General features: G+C 41.9%; 14 non-coding genes and 4 pseudogenes across 14 annotated transcripts; all 18 read right to left on the bottom strand.

Moving 5' to 3' along the window:
- Window positions 1-109: 109 nt before the first annotated feature.
- On the bottom strand, window positions 110-229 carry LOC142511568 (5S ribosomal RNA; annotated as a pseudogene).
- Window positions 230-911: 682 nt separating this feature from the next.
- LOC142508754 (5S ribosomal RNA) lies at window positions 912-1,030 on the bottom strand. Its single transcript, XR_012806957.1, has one exon. It is a non-coding gene; the product is annotated as a 5S ribosomal RNA (ribosomal RNA).
- A 7,729-nt stretch (window positions 1,031-8,759) lies between these two features.
- LOC142511206 (5S ribosomal RNA) lies at window positions 8,760-8,877 on the bottom strand (annotated as a pseudogene).
- A 684-nt stretch (window positions 8,878-9,561) lies between these two features.
- Window positions 9,562-9,680, bottom strand: LOC142516196 (5S ribosomal RNA). Its single transcript, XR_012812003.1, has one exon. It is a non-coding gene; the product is annotated as a 5S ribosomal RNA (ribosomal RNA).
- Window positions 9,681-10,357: 677 nt separating this feature from the next.
- On the bottom strand, window positions 10,358-10,476 carry LOC142506545 (5S ribosomal RNA). Its single transcript, XR_012804834.1, has one exon. It is a non-coding gene; the product is annotated as a 5S ribosomal RNA (ribosomal RNA).
- Window positions 10,477-11,036: 560 nt separating this feature from the next.
- On the bottom strand, window positions 11,037-11,155 carry LOC142506592 (5S ribosomal RNA). The gene has a single exon (XR_012804880.1). It is a non-coding gene; the product is annotated as a 5S ribosomal RNA (ribosomal RNA).
- A 615-nt stretch (window positions 11,156-11,770) lies between these two features.
- LOC142514983 (5S ribosomal RNA) lies at window positions 11,771-11,889 on the bottom strand. The gene has a single exon (XR_012810852.1). It is a non-coding gene; the product is annotated as a 5S ribosomal RNA (ribosomal RNA).
- A 682-nt stretch (window positions 11,890-12,571) lies between these two features.
- On the bottom strand, window positions 12,572-12,690 carry LOC142506665 (5S ribosomal RNA). Its single transcript, XR_012804949.1, has one exon. It is a non-coding gene; the product is annotated as a 5S ribosomal RNA (ribosomal RNA).
- A 641-nt stretch (window positions 12,691-13,331) lies between these two features.
- On the bottom strand, window positions 13,332-13,450 carry LOC142511708 (5S ribosomal RNA; annotated as a pseudogene).
- A 684-nt stretch (window positions 13,451-14,134) lies between these two features.
- Window positions 14,135-14,253, bottom strand: LOC142516507 (5S ribosomal RNA). Its single transcript, XR_012812298.1, has one exon. It is a non-coding gene; the product is annotated as a 5S ribosomal RNA (ribosomal RNA).
- Window positions 14,254-14,935: 682 nt separating this feature from the next.
- LOC142510281 (5S ribosomal RNA) lies at window positions 14,936-15,053 on the bottom strand. Its single transcript, XR_012808404.1, has one exon. It is a non-coding gene; the product is annotated as a 5S ribosomal RNA (ribosomal RNA).
- A 617-nt stretch (window positions 15,054-15,670) lies between these two features.
- Window positions 15,671-15,789, bottom strand: LOC142509105 (5S ribosomal RNA). Its single transcript, XR_012807293.1, has one exon. It is a non-coding gene; the product is annotated as a 5S ribosomal RNA (ribosomal RNA).
- A 683-nt stretch (window positions 15,790-16,472) lies between these two features.
- LOC142517226 (5S ribosomal RNA) lies at window positions 16,473-16,590 on the bottom strand. The gene has a single exon (XR_012812983.1). It is a non-coding gene; the product is annotated as a 5S ribosomal RNA (ribosomal RNA).
- Window positions 16,591-17,272: 682 nt separating this feature from the next.
- Window positions 17,273-17,390, bottom strand: LOC142507953 (5S ribosomal RNA). The gene has a single exon (XR_012806188.1). It is a non-coding gene; the product is annotated as a 5S ribosomal RNA (ribosomal RNA).
- A 684-nt stretch (window positions 17,391-18,074) lies between these two features.
- Window positions 18,075-18,193, bottom strand: LOC142507896 (5S ribosomal RNA). The gene has a single exon (XR_012806135.1). It is a non-coding gene; the product is annotated as a 5S ribosomal RNA (ribosomal RNA).
- A 681-nt stretch (window positions 18,194-18,874) lies between these two features.
- Window positions 18,875-18,993, bottom strand: LOC142514704 (5S ribosomal RNA). Its single transcript, XR_012810586.1, has one exon. It is a non-coding gene; the product is annotated as a 5S ribosomal RNA (ribosomal RNA).
- Window positions 18,994-19,674: 681 nt separating this feature from the next.
- LOC142512708 (5S ribosomal RNA) lies at window positions 19,675-19,794 on the bottom strand (annotated as a pseudogene).
- A 681-nt stretch (window positions 19,795-20,475) lies between these two features.
- LOC142517552 (5S ribosomal RNA) lies at window positions 20,476-20,594 on the bottom strand. Its single transcript, XR_012813293.1, has one exon. It is a non-coding gene; the product is annotated as a 5S ribosomal RNA (ribosomal RNA).
- Between the last annotated feature and the right edge of the window lie 280 nt (window positions 20,595-20,874).

The raw sequence follows: 20,874 nt of genomic DNA, 5'->3' as shown, positions 1-20,874 counted from the left end.
CCCGAGCTACGTGATTTCACATGTCTGATCTGGTCACGCATCGAGATTCAGATGGATTGAGCAGGAAAAAGAGTCTGTCAACAAGTAATCAAAATAGAAAAACACGAAAAGGCTGCAACACGAGGACTTCCCCCAGGGGGTCCCCTTCCTAGTACTTCTCTCGCCCTAGCACGCTTAACTTTGGAGTTCTGATGGAATCCGATGCATTAGTGCTGGCATGATCGCACCCGACCATTTGAGTGGGATGTTGATTTTTATATCCCTCAGGTACGTGTGAGGCGGGCGGCGTTGGGCAACATGCGGCACTGCTCCTCGCCCAATAAGACCATGAAGTTAAGCGGTCTGCGCGATGGCATAGCTAGGATGGGTGACCTCCCTGGGCAGTCCTCGTGTCGCGACCATTTACGTAAATTAAGGCTAAAACAGTCGAAATAATATTATTTTAATGAGTTAAACGTCTCCAAAGTAATCTGCATCATACCCTTCTGCACAGAACCGGCCCACGACAAAAAAAATCGCTAAATGTTCCCAGAAAATAGAAAAAAAATAAGAAGAAGAAATGGCGAATGTAAAGCTATTATTATGCCTAGGATACGATAAAATGGAACCGGAATCGAATTTCGAACTTCCTAAGCGGATTTCTCGAGGAAACGGAAGCTTAACAGAAGCGGAAATCGTAAATTAGAGGGTCTTAGAGAAGGAATTCGGCTAAAATCTCGCAACCTCATTGCGGAGTAATGAGTCTCGTTCGTTTGCCCGTTTACAACCAAATTAGCCTACAATTTTGTCAAATCCGGCAGTGCCCGAGCTACGTTGATTTCACATGTCTTATCTGGTCCCGATCGAGATTCAGATGATTTGAGCCGAAAATCTTCTGTCAACAAGTAATCAAAAATAGAAAAACACGAAAAGGGGTGTAACACGAGGACTTCTCAGGGGGTCACCCATCCTAGTACTGCTCTCGCCAAAGCACGCTTAACTTCGGATTTCTGATGGGATCCGGTGCATTAGTGATGGTATGATCGCACTCGAAATTGAGTGGGATGTTTATTCTTATATTCCTCGAGTACGTGTGGAGCGGGCGGTGATGGACAACAGCGGCACTGCTCTCGCCCAATCAGAACCATGATGTTAAGCGTTCTGGCGCAATGGCAGAGCTAGGTTGGGTGACCTCTCTGGGCAGTCCTCGTGTCGCAACCGTTTACGTAAATTATGCATAAAACAGTCGAAATAATTGTTTTTAATGAGTTAACCGTCTCCGGAGTAATCTGCGTCATACCCTTCCGCACAGAACCGGCTCACGATAACAAAAATTGCTTAATGTTCCCAGAAAATAGAAAAAAATAAGAAGATGAAAATAACAAATGTAAAGCTATTATTATGCTTGGGATACGATAAAATGGAACCGAAATCGAATTTCGAACTTCCTATGCGGATTTCTCGAGGAAACGAAAGCTTAACAGAAGCGGAAAATCGCAAATTAGAGGGTCTTAGAGAAGGAATTCGGCTAAAATCTCGCCAGCTCAGTGCGGAGTAATGAGTTTCGTTCGTTTGCCTGTTTACAATCAAATTAGGCTACAATTTTGTCTAAATCCGGCAGTGTCCGAGCTACGTTGATTTCACATGTCTTATCTGGTCCTGATCGAGATTCCGATGATTTGAGCCGAAAATCGTCTGTCAACAAGTAATCAAAAATAGAAAAACACGAAAAGTGGTGCAACACGAGGACTTCCCAAGGGGTCACCCATCCTAGTACTACTCTCGCCCAAGCACTCTTAACTTCGGAGTTGTGGGGTCCCGAACGCTAATTGTTTTCTTAATCATCTTTAGGAGTTAATTATCAATTCAGATTATCAGGGTCTAAAAATTTTTCTTTTTAAAATGCAAGTGCGGAGCGTAATGGAATGTAACTAATATAAATCTCAGTATATAAGTACAATAATGAACAACAGTTATTCAAACTAGTCTAAGGTTCAACTACTAAATTTTAAGTATTAAACCAAATCTACAATAAGTCCGGAATCACCACTCTAAACTCGTCTTCTCTCATCATCTTCTTGACCCCGATCCTGTCCCACCTGTTGTCATGCACACATACAAAACAAGACAACAGCCTGATACTCCGGTGAGAATAAATCCCAGTATAAATAATGTATACATGCAGTTAACTGAATTAACATAAAAGCATGAATTATATCTTATCACATGTAGCATAACCAAACAACATGTATCAATACCAGTCTGTAAATAAAACATGAATCGTAATCTACGAAACATAAATCAATACGGATCTGTAAATCAAATTCTAGTCTCAGTATCTAAGACTCGACTCATCTCTCATTCTAATCTAGGGATCCTGATCTAATTTAGACTTTGGTATGCTGTATCGAATGTCTACAATAGACGTCGATCTACATCTAAGCTCATCGATACACCGCAAGTCTAGAGTCTATGCGGTTCTGTCAAAGACTCGGCGGTTCTGCCCTAGCTAGGCTGATCTGCCCTAGACTCAAACTCTGGCTCTACTATAATTCAATAGACTAAATATATCAATCTGATAATCTGCAAATATCAAAGCAATAAAGTAAAGTATGTGATTTTGGGAAACTCAAGTCAAACCTAACTCGAGTTGTGCAATCCAGAATCAACATTTATTTATACCTTTCTCTTCATGATCTGATGAAGACGAAGTCTTGTATGTCAATCTGTCCATACCCAGTCTGGCAATGATAAGTCACATAAATACCATATCAGTATATAACTCAATTCCAGACCCGTTCTGATCAATACTCAAATCGGTATATAATCTGATCCATATCTGAACAAGGTACAATCTAATTCATATCAATGATATCACGATACAATCGAAATCATTACTGAATCTGATCAATCTCAATCAATACTGAATCTGATCAATATCAATCTACTGATGTTTCGACAGCATAACAATACAGTCTTGATACCCCGTCAATCACAACATCACAGATATAATACCAGAATACATAATCAGTATCCGTACAATTCAAAATTTGAATAATAACACAACTCTGATATAGAATCTCAACTAAATCAACTCTGAAATTCATAATAATTGTATAACCAGTCTATTCTTTAATCTGACTTCAATTATACAATGCCTACTGTAGCAGGAACATCATATCAGATTCATATTCAATTCTGACAATATCATAAAATCAAATCATGTCTAAACGTAACAAAACTTACGTCCAGTTGTAGCTGTCGTCGCTAGTAACACGATACCGTACTCGGATTCAAAATCAGACAGACGGAATTTGCGTGGCGTTCAATTTTCGCACATCAGGAACTTGGAGCTTCGGTTCCTCTCTTCTTCTTATTTCTGAGAATTTGACGTTGCTTATATATATACACACACATATACACGTCGCACGGTGATGGCAAGTGGCATCCTTTCGTTTTGCATGCCTCGCGCATATGCGCGCACAAGGTCGCGCATATGCGCCTGGCTTTCTGCCCGGCACCTTGTGGTTTATCCTCTCGCGCATATGCGCGACATTTCTCGCGCATATGCGCGAGATGTTCTGTCTCGCACATTCCCTTACTCGCGCATATGCGCGCCTTCCGCTGCGCATGTGCGCCGAACTCTCTGGACGTTCCGCGCATATGCGCGCATTCAAGCCGCGCATGTGCGCCGATTATATTCTTCACACCTAATGTGATTCCTTCTTTCGGCTCTCCCGATCTGATACGTTCCGTCTATAATCATCTTTAAATAAATAAATAAATCATTTCAGATTTAAATAAATAAATAAATCATTTCAAAATAAATACTCTGAATACAATTTGTTTCAAGCAGAATTCATATCTGAAAAAATTTCTGTATACAATAATCACATTTCTCAGAATATCCCATTCAATCTTCAGTTATTCGATTCAATCAATCAGATGCTGCGAATATATCAAAATATCATAGATACAACGAGCATGAAATCATCAGAATATCTCTGAACATACTGAAATATGCCAAAGAGAAACAATAAATCAGATGTAACTCCTGGTCGGTACTCTTCTACTGATCTTTTAATTCTTTCAATTCATTCAGTGTCATTCTGGACATTCAATATCATTCTGTACTGAATTCTAAAACAGTAAACAGTATCTGGTCTCAATTCAATTCTGAAATCTATCTTTCTGATATAAAGCAAATCTGAAATCTTATCTGGGCAAACATCAGCTAACTCGTACATCATTGGCAAATCTGCCAATGCTAGACTCGATTTCAGTATGTCTACTGAATACATAAGGATGCCATCTGCTCCTTTCTGCAACAATCGAGTCCCTAGACAACATAAATATCAAAGGAATTCTGAATCTAGAATCCTTACCGTGAAATCTCTACTCATCAGCCATATCTGGTTTGAATCTTATACTCTCCTGAAAGGAATCTATAATAGTTCTGTACTTGTTCAGCATATTAATGTCAATCATGCAATCAAATCAGAAAACACAAGTACATCATAATTTAACTCGATCTCATTCTCATCTTACTGTAGTATACAATATATCACAGAAATCTCTGATATCAATTTTTCTTTCCCAGAAGGTACAAAAATTAATACTACCGCAATACAGACCCAACAGGTACCGTATATATCAATGCAACTCAGTCAGAGACAATTGTAAGAAATGTATTAATATATATCAATACATATGAAATATAATCATAAAAGAACAGTACCTGCCACTATATCATCAAGTGCCTCTTGGGTCTGTTCCTCGGTCACTACCACCAGATGGTCTAGCTCTCTGAAATCTGCGGGAATCTCTCTGGGGACAAACTCTAGCAAAGTGTCCCGGCTGTCGGCAGATACGACAACTACCAGTCACTCTCTGGCATTGCCCTGGGGAATGTCTCCCTCCGCAAATCCTGCAATACACTCCAGTATAACTTGAGCTGGAACCACTGGAGCTAGTTGAACCGCTCAGTCCGCTCCTTAACTTCTTGAAAGGTTTCTTTCAAGCTTTCAGCAAATCTTGCTTTCCACTCGTGCTGCCGCGATCAAATCGGAGAGGGGATTGCTATGTCTGGGGTTGCATCGCACACACCCTTTTTAGTTGTCTAATCAGACTCGCCTCCGCTCTCTTCGCTTTACTCAAGGCATCAGAAAAATGATAAGGTCGCTGCATATTCATCAATGCAACTATCTCCGAGTTCAATCCTCTAATGAACTGATCCGCTACAGCTTCATCATTTCCAATTACATTAGGAGCAAAACGCAGTAGAGTAGAGAATTTAGCAACATATTCTTCAATATTCAGTTGACCTTGTCTCAAGTTCTCAAACTCTGCTTTCTTGTCCTCTCGGTACGAAACTGAGAAAAATCTTCGATAAAATTCAGTTCTGAATATTTCCCACGAAATCACTGTACCTCTCTGTTCTAGCATTCTTTTACTTGTAATCCACCAACTCCTGGCAGTCTCTCGTAACTAGTGGAATATCAGTTTAATTCTCTGCTCATCTGAATAATTAAGTAAATCAAACAGTATTTCTATGTCATCAAACCAGTTCTCACAATCTTCAGACGTTTCGGTACCACTCAGGATCGGCGGCTGAAATACTTGAAATTCTTTCAACTGTATTTCCATCTGAGTTTCTGATACATCTATCTGTTCAGTCGAAGTACTACCCCTTTCTGGAATTCTCCGTGGAGGTATATCTGCTTATAAAAACATTAGTACTCAAATACTACAAATCTGTTCCAAATCTTTCTCTGATCATCTTACTGCTGATCATGAATCAGATCTGATTCATACTCAATAATACATAATACCAACTCAAATCAGATAATAAGGTAACCATGTATTTCGAAGCAGTAAAGCATAATGTCATGCTAGCATACGCAATGTCGTTCAACATTAAAATAATTCTCATGCTAGCAATCACATGCAAGGAAAGAAAACTCAATCTATCTACCCCGCTCATTCTCTTCTATCTCAGTCTAAAGGATCTATCGCTCTGATACCACCTGTTGTGGGGTCCCGGACGCTAATTGTTTTCTTAATCATCTTTGGGAGTTAATTATCAATTCAGATAATCAGGGTCTAAAATTTTTTCTTTTTAAAATGCAAGTGAGGAGCGTAATGGAATGTAACTAATATACATCTCATTATATAAGTTCAATAATGTACAATAATTATTCAAACCAGTCTAAGGTTCAACTACTAAATTTTAAGTATTAAACCAAATCTACAATAAGTCCGGAATCACCACTCTAAACTCGTCTTCTCTCATCATCTTCTTGACCCCGATCCTGTCCCACCTGTTGTCATGCACACATACAAAACAAGACAACAGTCGGATACTCCGATGAGAATAAATCCCAGTATAAAAATGTATACATGCAGTTAACTGAATTAACATAAAAGCATGAATTATATCTTATCACATGTAGCATAATCAAACAACATGTATCAATACCAGTCTGTAAATAAAACATGAATCGTAATCTACGAAACATAAATCAATACGGATCTGTAAATCAAATTCTAGTCTCAATATCTAAGACTCGACTCATCTCTCATTCTAATCTAGGGATCCTGATCTAATTTAGACTTTGGTATGCTGTATCGAATGTCTACAATAGACGTCGATCTACATCTAAGCTCATCGATACACCGTAAGTCTAGAGTCTACGCGGTTCTGTCAAAGACTCTGCGGTTCTGCCCTAGCTAGGCTGATCTGCCCTAGACTAAAACTCTGGCTCTGCTATAATTCAATAGACTAAACATATCAATATGATAATCTGCAAATATCAATGCAATAAAGTAAAGTATGTGATTTTGGGAAACTCAAGTCAAACCTAACTCGAGTTGTGCAATCCCGAATCAACATTTATTTATACCTTTCTATTCACGATCTGATGAAGACGAAGTCTTGTATGTCAATTTGTCCATACCCAGTCTGGCAATGACAAGTCACATAAATACCATATCAGTATATAACTCAATTCAAGACCCGTTCTGATCAATACTCAAATCGTTATATAATCTGATTCATATCTGAACAAGGTACAATCTAATTCATATCAATGATATCACGATACAATCGAAATCATTACTGAATCTGATCAATCTCAATCAATACTGAATCTGATCAATATCAATCTACTGATGTTTCGACAGCATAACAATACAGTCTTGATACCTCGTCAATCTCAACATCACAGATATAATACCAGAATACATAATCAGTATCCGTACAATTCAAAATTTGAATAATAACACAACTCTGATATAGAATCTCAACTAAATCAACTCTGAAATTAATAATAATTGTATAACCAGTCTATTCTTTAATCTAACTTCAATTATACAATGCCTACTGTAGCAGGAACATCATATCTGATTCATATTCAATTCTGACAATATCATAAATTCAAATCATGTCTAAACGTAACAAAACTTACGTCCAGTTGTAGCTGTCGTCGCTAGTAACACGATACCGTACTCGGATTCAAAATCAGACAGACGGAATTTGCGTGGCATTCAATTTTCGCACATCAGGAACTTGGAGCTTCGGTTCCTCTCTTCTTCTTATTTCTGAGAATTTGACGCTGCTTATATATGTATATATACATATACACATCGCACGGTGATGGCAAGTGGCATCCTTTCGTTTTGCATGCCTCGCGCATATGCGCGCACAAGGTCACGCATATGCGCCTGGCTTTCTGCCCGGCACCTTGTGGTTTATCCTCTCGCGCATATGCGCGACATTTCTCGCGCATATGCGCGAGATGTTCTGTCTCGCACATTCCCTTACTCGCGCATATGCGCGCCTTCCGCCGCGCATGTGCGCCGAACTCTCAGGACGTTCCGCGCATATGCGCGCATTCAAGCCGCGCATGTGCGCCGTTTATATTCTTCACACCTAATGGGATTCCTTCTTTCGGCTCTCCCGATCTGATCCGTTCCGTCTATAATAATCTTTAAATAAATAAATAAATCATTTCCGATTAATCTCAGATTACAGTAACAAAATCTCGGGCCTTGCAAGAGTTCTGATGGGATCCAATGCATTAGTGCTGGTATGATCGCACCCGACATTGAGTGTGATGTTTATTTTTATATCCCTCGAGTACGTTTAGAGCGGGCGGCGATGGACAACACGCGGCACTGCTCTCGCCCAATAGAACCATGAAGTTAAGCGTTCTGGCGCGATGGCAGAACAAGGATGGGTGACCTCCCTGGGCAGTACTCGTGTCGCGACCGTTTACTTAAATAAAGGCTAAAACAGTCGAAATAATTGTTTTTAATGAGTTAACCGTCTCCAGATTAATCTGCATCATACCCTTCCGCACAGAACCGGCTCACGACAAAAAAATCGCTAAATGTTCCCAGAAAATAGAAAAAAATAAGAAGAAGAAAATAGCGAATTAAAGCTATTATTATGCCTAGGATACGATAAAATGGAACCGGAATCGAATTTCGAACTTCCTAAACGGATTTCTCGAGGAAACGGAAGTTTAACAGAAGCGAAAAATCGCAAATTAGAGGGTCTTAGAGAAGAAATTCGGCTAAAATCTCGCCACCTCATTGCGGAGTAATGAGTCTCGTTCGTTTTCCCGTTTACAATCAAATTAGCCTACAATTTTGTCCAAATCCGGCTGTGCCCGAGCTACGTTGATTTCACATGTTTTATCTGGTCCCGATCGAGATTCAGATGATTTGAGCCGAAAATCGTCTGTCAACAAGTAATCAAAAATAGAAAAACACGAAAAGAGGTGCAACACGAGGACTTCCCAGGCGGTCACCCATTCTAGTACTGCTCTCGCTCAAGCACGCTTAAATTCGGAGTTCTGATGGGATCGGTGCATTAGTGATGGTATGATCGCACCCGACATTCAGTGAGATGTTTATTCTTCTATCCCTCGAGTACGTGTGGAGCGGGCGGCGATGGACAACACGCGGCACTGCTCTCTCCCAATCAGAACCATGAAGTTAAGCGTTCTGGTGTGATGACAGAGCAAGGAAGGGTGACCACTCTGAGAAGTCCTCGTGAGACGACCGTTTACGTAAATTATTGATAAAACAGTCGAAATAATTGTTTTTAATGAGTTAACTGTCTCCGGAGTAATCTGCGTCATACCCTTCCGCACAAAACCGGCTCACGACAACAAAAATCCCTAAATGTTCCCAGAAAATAGAAAAAAAATATAAGAATAAGAAAATAGCGAATGTAAAGCTATTATTATGCCTGGGATACGATAAAATGGAACCGGAATCGAATTACGAACTTCCTAAGCAGATTTCTCGAGGAAACAGAAGCTTAACAGAAGCGGAAAATCGCAAATTAGAGGGTCTTAGAGAAGGAATTGGCTAAACTCTCGCCAGCTTATTGCGGAGTAATGAGTCTCGTTCGTTTGCACGTTTACAATCAAATTAGCATACAATGTTGTCCAAATCCGGCAGTGCCCGAGTTACGTTGATTTCACATGTCTTATCTGGTCCCGATCGAGATTCAGATGATTTGAGCGAAAAATCTTCTGTCAACAAGTAATCAAAAATAGAAAAACACGAAAAAGGGTGCAACACGAGGACTTCCAAGGCGGTCACCCATCCAAGTACTGCTCTCGCCCAAGCACGCTTTACTTCGGAGTTCTGTTGAGATCCGGTGCATTAGTGCTGGAATGATCGCACCCGACATTGAGTGGGATGTTTATTCTTATATCCTTCGAGTACGTGTGGAGCGGGCGGCAAACAACACGCGGCACTTCTCTCTCCCAATCAGAACCACGAAGTTTAGCGATCTAGCGCGATGGTAGAGCTAGGATGGGTGACCTCCCTAGGCAGTCCTCGTGTCGCAACCGTTTACGTAAATTAAGGCTAAAACAGTCGAAATAATTGTTTTCAATGAGTTTACCATCTCCAGAGTAATCTGCATCATACCCTTCCGCACAGAACCAGCTTACGACAACAAAAATCGCTAAATATTCCCAGAAAATAGAAAAAAAATAAGAAGAAAATAACGAATGTAAAGCTATTATTATGCCTGGGATACGATAAAATGGATCCAGAATCTAATTTCGAACTTCCTAAACGGATTTCTCGAGGAAATGGAAGTTTACCAGAAGCGAAAAATCGCAAATTAGAGGGTCTTAGAGATGGAATTCGGCTAAAATCTCGCCACCTCATTGCGGAGTAATGAGTCTGGTTCGTTTGCCCGTTTACAATCAAATTAGCCTTCAAATTTTCCCAAATCCGACAGTGCCCGAGCTACGTTGATTTCACATGTCATATCTTGTCCCGATCGAGATTCAGATGATTTGAACCGAAAATCGTCTGTCAACAAGTAATCAAAAATAGAAAAACACGAAAAGGGGTGTAACACGAGGACTTCCCATGGGGTCACCCATCCTAGTATTGCTCTCGCCCAAGCACGATTAATTTCGGAGTTCCGATGGGATCCGGTGCATTAGTGCTGGTATGATCGCACCCGACATTGAGTGGGATGTTTATTCTTATACCCCTTGAGTACGTGTGGAGCGGGCGGCGATGGACAACACGCGGCACTGCTCTCGCCCAATCAGAACCATGAAGTTAAGCGTTCTGGAGCGATGAAAGAGCCAGGATGGGTGACCTCCCTGGGCATTCCTCGTGTCGCGACCGTTTACGTAAATTATGGATAAAACAGTCTAAATAATAGTTTTTAATGAGTTAACCGTCTTCGGAGTAATCTGCATCATACCCTTCCGTACAGAACCGGCTCTTGACAACAAAAATTGCAAAATGTTTCCAGAAAATAGAAAAAAATAAGAAAAAGAAAATAGCATATGTATAGCTATTATTTTTCTTAGGATACGATAAAATTGAACCGGAGTAATGAGTCTCGTTCCTATGCCCGTTTACAATCAAATTAGGCTACAATTTTGTCCTAATCCGGCAGTGCCCGAGCAACGTTGATTTCACATGTCTTATCTGGTCCCGATCAAGCTTCCGATGATTTGAGCCGAAAATCGTCTGTCAACAAGTATTTTAAAAATAGAAAAACACGAAAAGGTGTGCAACACGAGGACTTCCCTGGGGGTCACCCATCCTAGTATTGCTCTCGCCCAAGCACGCTTAACTTCGAAGTTCTGATGGGATCCGATGCATTAGTGCTGGTATTATCGCACCCGACAATCAGTGAGATGTTTATTCTTATATCCCTGGAGTACGTGTGGAACGGGCGGCGTTGAAAAACACGCGGCACTGCTCTCGCCCAATCAGAACTATGAAGTTAAGCGTTCTAGTGCGATGGCAGAGCTAGGATGGGTGACCTCCCTGGGCAGGCCTCGTGTCGCGACCGTTTAAGTAAATTATGGATAAAACAGTCGAAATAATTGTTTTTAATGAGTTAACCATCTCCGTTGTAATCTGCGTCATACCCTTCCGTACAGAACCGGCTCACGACAACAAAAATCGCTTAATGTTCCCATAAAATAGAAAAAAATACGAAGAATAAAATAACGAATGTAAAGCTATTATTATACTTGGGATACGATAAAATGGAACCGAAATCGAATTTCGAACTTCCTAAGCGGATTTCTCGAGGAAACGGAAGCTTAACAGAAGCAGAAAATCGCAAATTAGAGGGTCTTGGAGAAGGAATTCGGCTAAAATCTCGCCACCTCGTTGCGGATTAATAAGTTACGTTGATTTCACATGTCTTATCTGGTCCCGATCGAAATTCCGATGATTTGAGCCGAAAATCGTTTGTCAACAAGTAATCAAAAATAGAAAAACACGAAAAAGAATGCAACACAAGGACTTCCCAAGGGGTCACCCATCCTAGTACTGCTCTCGCCCAAGCACGCTTAACTTCGGAGTTCTGATGGAATCCGGTGCATTAGTGCTGGTTTGATCGCCTCCCGACATTGAGTGGGATGTTTATTCTTATATCCCTCGAGTACGTGTGGCGCGGGCGGAGATGGACAACACGCGACACTGCTCTCGCCCAATCAAAACCATGAAGTTAAACGTTCTGAAGTGCTGGCAGAGCTAGGAAGGGTGACCTCCCTAGGCATTCCTCGTGTCGCGACCATTTACGTAAATTATGGATAAAAAAGTCAAAATAATTGTTTTTAATGAGTTAACCGTCTCCGGAGTAATCTTCGTAATACCCTTCCGCACAGAACCGGCTCACGACAACAAAAATCGCTAAATGTTCCCAGAAAATAGAAAAAAAAAGAAGAAGAAAATAGCGAATGTAAAGCTATTATTATGCCTGGGATACGATAAAATAGAACCGAAATCGAATTTCGAACTTCCTAAGCGGATTTCTACAGGAAATGGAAACTTAACAGAAGCGGAAAATCGCAAATTAGAGGGTCTTAGAGAAGGAATTCGGCTAAAATCTCGTCAGCTCATTGCGTAGTAATGAGTCTCGTTCGTTTGCCCGTTTACAATCAAATTAGCCTACAATTTTGTCCAAATCCGGCAGTGCCCGAGCTACGTTGATTTCACATGTCTTATCTTGTCACGATCGTGATTCAGGTGATTTGAGCCGAAAATGTTCTGTCAACAAGTAATAAAAAATAGAAAAACACGAAAAGGGGTGCAACACGAGGACTTCCCTGGGGGTCACCCATCCTTGTACTGCTTTCGCCCAAGCACGCTTAACTTCCGAGTTCTGATGGGATCCGGTGCATTAGTGCTGGTATGATCGCAACCGGCATTGAGTGGGTTGTTTATTTTTATATCCCTCGAGTACGTGTGGAGCGGGCGGCGATGGACAACACGCGACACTACTCTCGCCAATCAGAACCATGAAATTAAGCGTTCTAGCGCGATGGCAGAGCTAGGATGGGTAACCTCCCTAGGCAGTCCTCGTGTCGCGACCATTTACGTAAATTAAGGTTAAAACAGTCGAAATAATTGTTTTTAATGAGTTAACCGTCTCCAGAGTAATCTGCATCATACCCTTCCGCACAGAACCGGCCCACGACAAAAATAATCGCTAAATGTTCCCAGAAAATAGAAAAAAAATAAGAAGAAGAAATAGCGAATGTAAAGCTATTATTATGCCTGGGATACGATAAAATGGAACCGGAATCGAATTTCGAAATTCCTAAGCGGATTTTTCGAGGAAACGGAAGCTTAACAGAAGCGGAAATCGCAAATTCAAGGGTCTTAGAGAAGAAATTCGGCTAAAATCTCGCAACCTCATTGCCGAGTACTGAGTCTTGTTCGTTTGACTGTTTACAATCAAATTAGCCTACAATTTTGTCCAAATCCGGCAGTGCCCGAGCTACGTTGATTTCACATGTTTTATCTGGTTCCGATCGAGATTAAGATGATTTGAGCCGAAAATCGTCTGTCAACACGAGGACTTCCCAGGGGGTCACACCATCCTAGTACTGCTCTCGCCCAAGCACGCTTAACTTCGGAGTTCTGACGGAATCCGGTGCGTTAGTGCTGGTATTATCGCACTTGACATTCAGTGAGATGTTTATTCTTATATCCCTCTAGTACGTGTGGAGCGGGCGACGATGGGCAACACGCGGCACTGCTCTCGCCAAATCAGAACCATAAAGTTAAGCGTTTTGGTGCGATGGCAGAGCTAGGATGGGTGACCTCCCTGGGCAGACCTCGTGTCGCGACCGTTTAAGTAAATTATGGATAAATAAGTCGAAATAATTGTTTTTAATGAGTTAACCGTTTCCGGATTAATCTGCGTCATACCCTTCCGCACAGAACCGGCTCACGACAACAAAAATTGCTAAATGTTCCCAGAAAATAGAAAAAAAATAAGAAGAAGAAAATAGCGAATGTAAAGCTATTATTATGCCTAGGATACGATAAAATAGAACCGGAATCGAATTTCGAACTTTCTAAGCGGATTTCTAGAGGAAACAAAAGCTTAACAGAAGCGGAAAATCGCAAATTATAGTGTCTTAGAGAAGGAATTCGGCTAAAATTTCGCCAGCTCACTACAGAGTAATGATTCTCGTTCGTTTGCCCGTTTACAATCAAATTAGCCTACAATTTTGTCCAAATCCGGCAGTGCCCGAGCTACGTTGATTTCACATGTCTTATCTGGTCCCGATTGAGATTCAGATGATTTGAGCCGAAAATCGTCTGTCAACAAGTAATCAAAAATAGAAAAACACGAAATGGCGTGCAACACGAGGACTTCCCAGGGGGTCACCCATCCTAGTACATCTCTCGCCCAAGCACGCTTAACTTCCGAGTTCTGATGGGATCCGGTGCATTAGTGCTGGTATGATCGCAACAGGCATTGAGTGGGTTGTTTATTTTTATATCCCTCGAGTACGTGTGGAGCGGGCGGCGATGGACAACACGCGGCACTGCTCTCGTCCAATCAGAACCATGAAGTTAAGCGCTCTGGCGCGGTGGCAGAGCTAGGATGGGTGACTTCCCTGGGCAATCCTTGTGTCGCGACCGTTTACGTAAACTATGGATAAAACAGTCAAAGTAATTGTTTTTAATGAGTTAACCGTCTCCGGAGTAATCTACGTCATACCCTTCCGCACAGAACTGGCTCACGACAACAAAAATCGCTAAATGTTCTCAGAAAATATAAAGAAGTAAGAAGAAAAAAATAGCGAATAGAAAGCTATTATTATGCTTGGGATACGATAAAACGGAACCGGAATCGAATTTCGAACTTCCTAAGCGGATTTCTCAAGGAAACGGAAGCTTAACAAAAGCCGAAAATCGCAAATTAGAGGGTCTTAGAGAAGGAATTCGGCTAAAATCTCACCACCACATTGCGGAGTAATGAGTCTCGTTCGTTTTTCCCGTTTACAATACAATTTGCCTACAATTTTGTCCAAATCCGGCAGTTCCCGAGCTACGTTGATTTCACATGTCTTATCTGGTCCGATCGAGATTCAGGTGATTTGAGCCGAAAATGTTCTGTCAACAAGTATTAAAAAATAGAAAAACACGAAAAGGGGTGCAACACGAGGACTTCCAAGGGGTCACCCATCCTAGTACTGGTCTCGCCCTATCACGCTTAACTTCAGCGTTCTGATGGGATCCGGTGCATTATTGCTGGTATGATCGCACCCGACATTGAGTGGAATGTTTATTCTTATATCCCTCGAGTACGTGTGGAGCGGGCGTCGATGGATAACACGCGGCACTGCTCTTGCCCAATCAGAACCATGATGTTAAGCGTTCTGGCGCAATGGCAGAGCTAGGTTGGGTGACCTCTCTGGGCAGTCCTCGTGTCGCGACCGTTTACGTAAATTATGGATAAAACAGTCAAAATAATTGTTTTTAATGAGTTAACCGTCTCCGGAGTAATCTACGTCATACCCTTCCACACAGAACTGGCTCACGACAACAAAAATAGCTAAATGTTCCCAGAAAATATAAAAAAATAAGAAGAAAAAAATAGCGAATGGAAAGCTATTATTATGCTTGGGATACGATAAAATGGAACTGGAATCGAATTTCGAACTTCTAAGCAGATTTCTCGAGGAAATGGAAGCTTAACTGAAGAGGAAAATCGCAAATTAGAGGGTCTTAGAGAAGGAATTCGGCTAAAATCTCACCACCTCGTTGCGGAGTAATATGTCTCGTTCGTTTGCCCGTTTTTACAATCAAATTAGCCTACAATTTTGTCCAAATCCGGCAGTAAAATCGTCTGTCAACAAGTATCAAAAATAGAAAAACACAAAAAGACGTGCAACACGAGGACTTCCCAGGGTGTCACCCATCCTAGCACATCTCTCGCCCAAGCACGCTTAACTTCGGAGTTCTGATGGGATCCGGTGAATTAGTGCTGGTATGATCGCCCCCGACATTGAGTGGGATGTTTATTCTTATATCCCTCGAGTACGTGTGGAGCGGGCGTCGATGGACAACACGCGGCACTGCTCTCGTCCAATCAGAACCATGAAGTTAAGCGTTCTGGCGCGGTGGCAGAGCTAGGATGGGTGACTTCCCTGGGCAGTCCTTGTGTCGCGACCGTTTACGTAAACTATGGATAAAACAGTCAAAATAATTGTTTTTAATGAGTTAACCGTCTCCGGAGTAATCTACGTCATACCCTTCCGCACAGAACTGGCTTACGACAACAAAAATCGCTAAATGTTCTCAGAAAATATAAAGAAGTAAGAAGAAAAAAATAGCGAATAGAAAGCTATTATTATGCTTGGGATACGATAAAACGGAACCGGAATCGAATTTCGAACTTCCTAAGCGGATTTCTCAAGGAAACGGAAGCTTAGCAGAAGCGAAAAATCGCAAATTAGAGGGTCTTAGAGAAGGAATTCGGCTAAAATCTCACCACCTCATTGCGGAGTAATGAGTCTCGTTCGTTTTTCCCGTTTACAATACAATTTGCCTACAATTTTGTCCAAATCCGGCAGTTCCCGAGCTACGTTGATTTCACATGTCTTATCTGGTCCCGATCGAGATTCAGGTGATTTGAGCCGAAAATGTTCTGTCAACAAGTATTAAAAAATAGAAAAACACGAAAAGGGGTGCAACACGAGGACTTCCAAGGGGTCACCCATCCTAGTACTGGTCTCGCCCTAGCACGCTTAACTTCAGCGTTCTGATGGGATCCGGTGCATTAGTGCTGGTATGATCGCACCCGACATTGAGTGGAATGTTTATTCTTATATCCCTCGAGTACGTGTGGAGCGGGCGTCGATGGATAACACGCGGCACTGCTCTTGCCCAATCAGAACCATGATGTTAAGCGTTCTGGCGCAATGGCAGAGCTAGGTTGGGTGACCTCTCTGGGCAGTCCTCGTGTCGCGACCGTTTACGTAAATTATGGATAAAACAGTCAAAATAATTGTTTTTAATGAGTTAACCGTCTCCGGAGTAATCTGCGTCATACCCTTCCGCACATAACTGGCTCACGACAACAAAAATCGCTAAATGTTCCAAGAAAATATAAAAAAATAAGAATAAAAAAATAGCGAATGGAAAGCTATTATTATGCTTGAGATAAGATAAAATGGAACCGGAATCGAATTTCGAACTTCCTAAACGGATTTCTCAAGGAAACGGAAGCTTAACAGAAGCGGAAAATCGCAAATTAGAGGGTCTTAGAGAAGCAATTCGGCTAAAATCTAACCACCTCATTGCGTAGTAATGAGTCTCGTTCGTTTGCCCGTTTACAATCAAATTAGCCTACAATTTTGTCCAAATCCAACAGTGCCCGAGCTACGTTGATTTCAAATGTCTTATCTGGTCCCGATCGAGATTCAGATGATTTGAGCCGAAAATCGTCTCTCAACAAGTAATCAAAAATTGAAAAACACGAAAAGGGGTGCAACACGAGGACTTCCAAGGGGTCACCTATCCTAGTACTGGTCTCGCCCTAGCACGCTTATCTTCGGCGTTCTGATGGGATCCGGTGCATTAGTGCTGGTATGATCGCACCCGAAATTGAGTGGAATGTTTATTCTTATATCCCTCGAGTACGTGTGGAGCGGGCGGCGATGGACAACACGCGGCACTTCTCTCGCCCAATCAGAACTATGAAGTTAAGCGTTCTAGCGCGATGGCAGAGCTAGGATGGGTGACCTCCCTGGGCAGTCCTTGTTTCGCGACCGTTTACGTAAATTATGGCTAAACCAGTCGAAATAATTGTTTTTAATGAGTTAACCGTCTCCGGAGTAATCTGCGTCATACCCTTCCGCACAGAACTGGCTCACGACAACAAAAATCGCTAAATGTTCCAAGAAAATATTAAAAAATAAGAAGAAAAAAATAGCGAATGGAAAGCTATTATTATGCTTGGGATACGATAAAATGGAACCGAAATCGAATTTCGAACTTCCTAAGCGGATTTCTCGAGGAAACGGAAGCTTAACAGAAGCAGAAAATCTCAAATTAGAGAGTCTTAGAGAAGGAATTCGGCTAAAATCTCGCCAGCTCAACGCGGAGTATAATGTCTCGTTCGTTTGCCCGTTTACAATCAAATTGGCCTTCAATTTTGTCCAAATCCGGCAGTGCCCGAGCTACGTTGATTTCACATGTCTAATCTGGTCCCGATCAAGATTCAAATTATTTGAGCCGAAAATCGTCTGTCAACAAGTAATCAAAAAAAGAAAAACACGAAAAGGGGTGCACAACACGAGGACTTCCCAGGGGGTCACCCTTCCTAGTACTGCTCTTGCCCAAGCACGCTTAGTTTCGGAGTTCTGATGGGATCCGGTGCATTAGTGCAGGTATGATCGCACCCGACATGGAGTGGGATGTTTATTCTTATATCCCTCGAGTACGTGTGGAGCGGGCGGCGATGGACAACACGCGGCACTGCTCTCGTCCAATCAAAACCATGAAGTTAAGCGTTCTGGCGCGATGGCAGAGCTAGGATGGATGACTTCCCTGGGAAGTTCTCGTGTCGCCATCGTTTACGTAAATTATGGATAAAACAGTCAAAATAATTGTTTTTAATGATTTAACCGTCTCTGGAGTAATCTAAGTCATATCCTTCCGCATAGAACCGGTTCACGACAACAAAAATCCCAAAATGTTCCTAGAAAATAGAAAAAAAAAAGAAGAAGAAAATAACGAATGTAAAGCTATTATTATGCCTAGGATACGATAAAATGAAACCGGAATAGAATTTCGAACTTCTAAGAGGATTTCTCGAGGAAACGGAAGCATAACAGAAGCGAAAAATTGCAAATTAGAGGGTCTTAGAGAAGGAATTCAGCTAAATTCTCGCCAGCTCATTGCGGAGTAATGAGTCTCGTTCGTTTGCCCGTTTACAATCAAATTAGGCTACAATTTTGTCCTAATCCGGCAGTGCCCGAGCTACGTTGATTTCACATGTCTTATCTGGTAGCGTTCGAGATTCAGATGATTTGAGCCGAAAATCGTCTGTCAACAAGTAATCAAAAATAAAAAAACACGAAAAGACGTGCAACACGAGGACTTCCCAGGGGGCCACCCATCCTAGTACTGCTCTCGCCCAAGCACGCTTAACTTCGGAGTTCTGATGGGATCCCGTGCATTAGTGCTGGTATGATCGCACCCAACATTGAGTGGGATGTTTATTCTTATATCCCTACAGTACATGTGGAGCGGGTGACGATGGACAACACGCGGCGTTGCTCTCGCCCAATCAGAACCATGAAGTTAATCGTTATGGCGCGATGGCGGAGCTAGGATGGGTGACTTCCTTGGGCAGTCCTTGTGTCGCGACCGTTTACGTAAACTATGGATAAAATAGTCAAAATAATTGTTTTTAATGAGTTAACCGTCTCCGAAATAATCTGCGTCATACCCTTACGCACAGAACTGGCTCACGACAACAAAATTCGCTAAATATTCCTAGAAAATATAAAAAAATAAGAAGAAGAAAATAGCGAATGGAAAGCTATTATTATGCTTGAGATACGATAAAATGGACTTGGAATCGAATTTCGAACTTCCTAAGCGGATTTCTCAAGAAAACGGAAGCTTAACAGAAACGGTAAATCGCAAATTAGAGAGTCTTAGAGAATGAATTCGGCTTAAATCTCGCCAGTTCAATGCGAAGTAATGAGTCTCGTTCGTTTTCCCGTTTAAAATCAAATTACCCTACAATTTTGACTAAATCCGACAGTGCCCGAGTTATGTTGATTTCACATGTCTTATCTGGTCCCGATCGAGATTCAGATGATATGAACCAAAAATCGTCTGTCAACAAGTAATAAAAATAGAGAAACACGAAAAAGGGTGCAACCACGAAGACTTCCCAGGGGGTCACAAATCCTAATACTGCTCTAGCCCAAACATGCTTAAATTTGGAGTTTTGATGGGATCCGGTGCATTAGTGCTGGTATGATCGCACCCGACATTGAGTGGGATGTTTATTCTTATATCCCTCGAGTACGTGTGGCACGGGCGGAGATGGACAACATGCAGCACTGCTCTCGCCCAATCAGAACCATGAAGTTAAACGTTCTGGGGTGATGGCAGAGCTAGGATGGGTGACCTCCCTGGGAAGTCCTCGTGTTGCTACCGTTTACGTAAATTATGGATAAAACAGTCGAAATTATTCTTTTTAATGAGATAACCGTCCCCGGAGTAATCTGCGTCATACCCTTCCGCACAGAACCGGCTCACGACAAAAAAAATCGCTAAATGTTCCCAGAAAATTGAAAAAAATAAGAAGAAGAAAATAGCAAATGTAAAGCTATTATTATGCCTGGGATACGATAAAATGGAACTGGAATAGAATTTCGAACTTCTAAGCGGATTTCTCGAGGAAACGGAAGCTTAACAGAAGCAGAAAATCGCAAATTAGAGGGTCTTAGAGAAGGAATTCGGCTAAATTCTCGCCAGCTCATTGCGGAGTAATGAGTCTCATTCGTTTGCCCGTTTACAATCAAATTAGGCTACAATTTTGTCCTAATCCGGCAGTGCCCGAGCTAGGTTGATTTCACATGTCTTATCTGGTCTCGATCGAGATTCAGATGATTTGAGCCGAAAATCGTCTGTCAACAAGTAATCAAAAATAGAAAAACACGAAAAGGGGTGTAACACAAGGACTTCCCAGGGTGTCACCCATCCTAGTACTGCTCTCGCCCAAGCACGCTTAACTTCTGAGTTCAGATGGGATCCGGTGCATTAGTGCTGGTATGATCGCACCCGACATTGAGTGGGATGTTTATTCTTATATACCTCGAGTACGTGTGGAGCGTGCGGCGATGGACAACACGCGGCACTGCTCTCGCCCAATCAGAACCATGAAGTTAAGCGTTCTGGCGCAATGGCAGAGCTAGGATGGTTGACTTCCGTGGGAAGTCCTCGTGTCGCGACCATTTAAGTAAATTATGGCTAAAACAGTCGAAATAATTGTTTTTAATGAGTTAACCGTCTCCAAAGTAATCTGTGTCATACCCTTCCGCACAGAACCGGCTCACGACAACA

Source organism: Primulina tabacum, chromosome 10 (assembly GCF_025594145.1).
Source record: "Primulina tabacum isolate GXHZ01 chromosome 10, ASM2559414v2, whole genome shotgun sequence".
NCBI lineage: Eukaryota > Viridiplantae > Streptophyta > Magnoliopsida > Lamiales > Gesneriaceae > Primulina > Primulina tabacum.
This window is presented reverse-complemented; position numbering and strand designations above follow the sequence as displayed.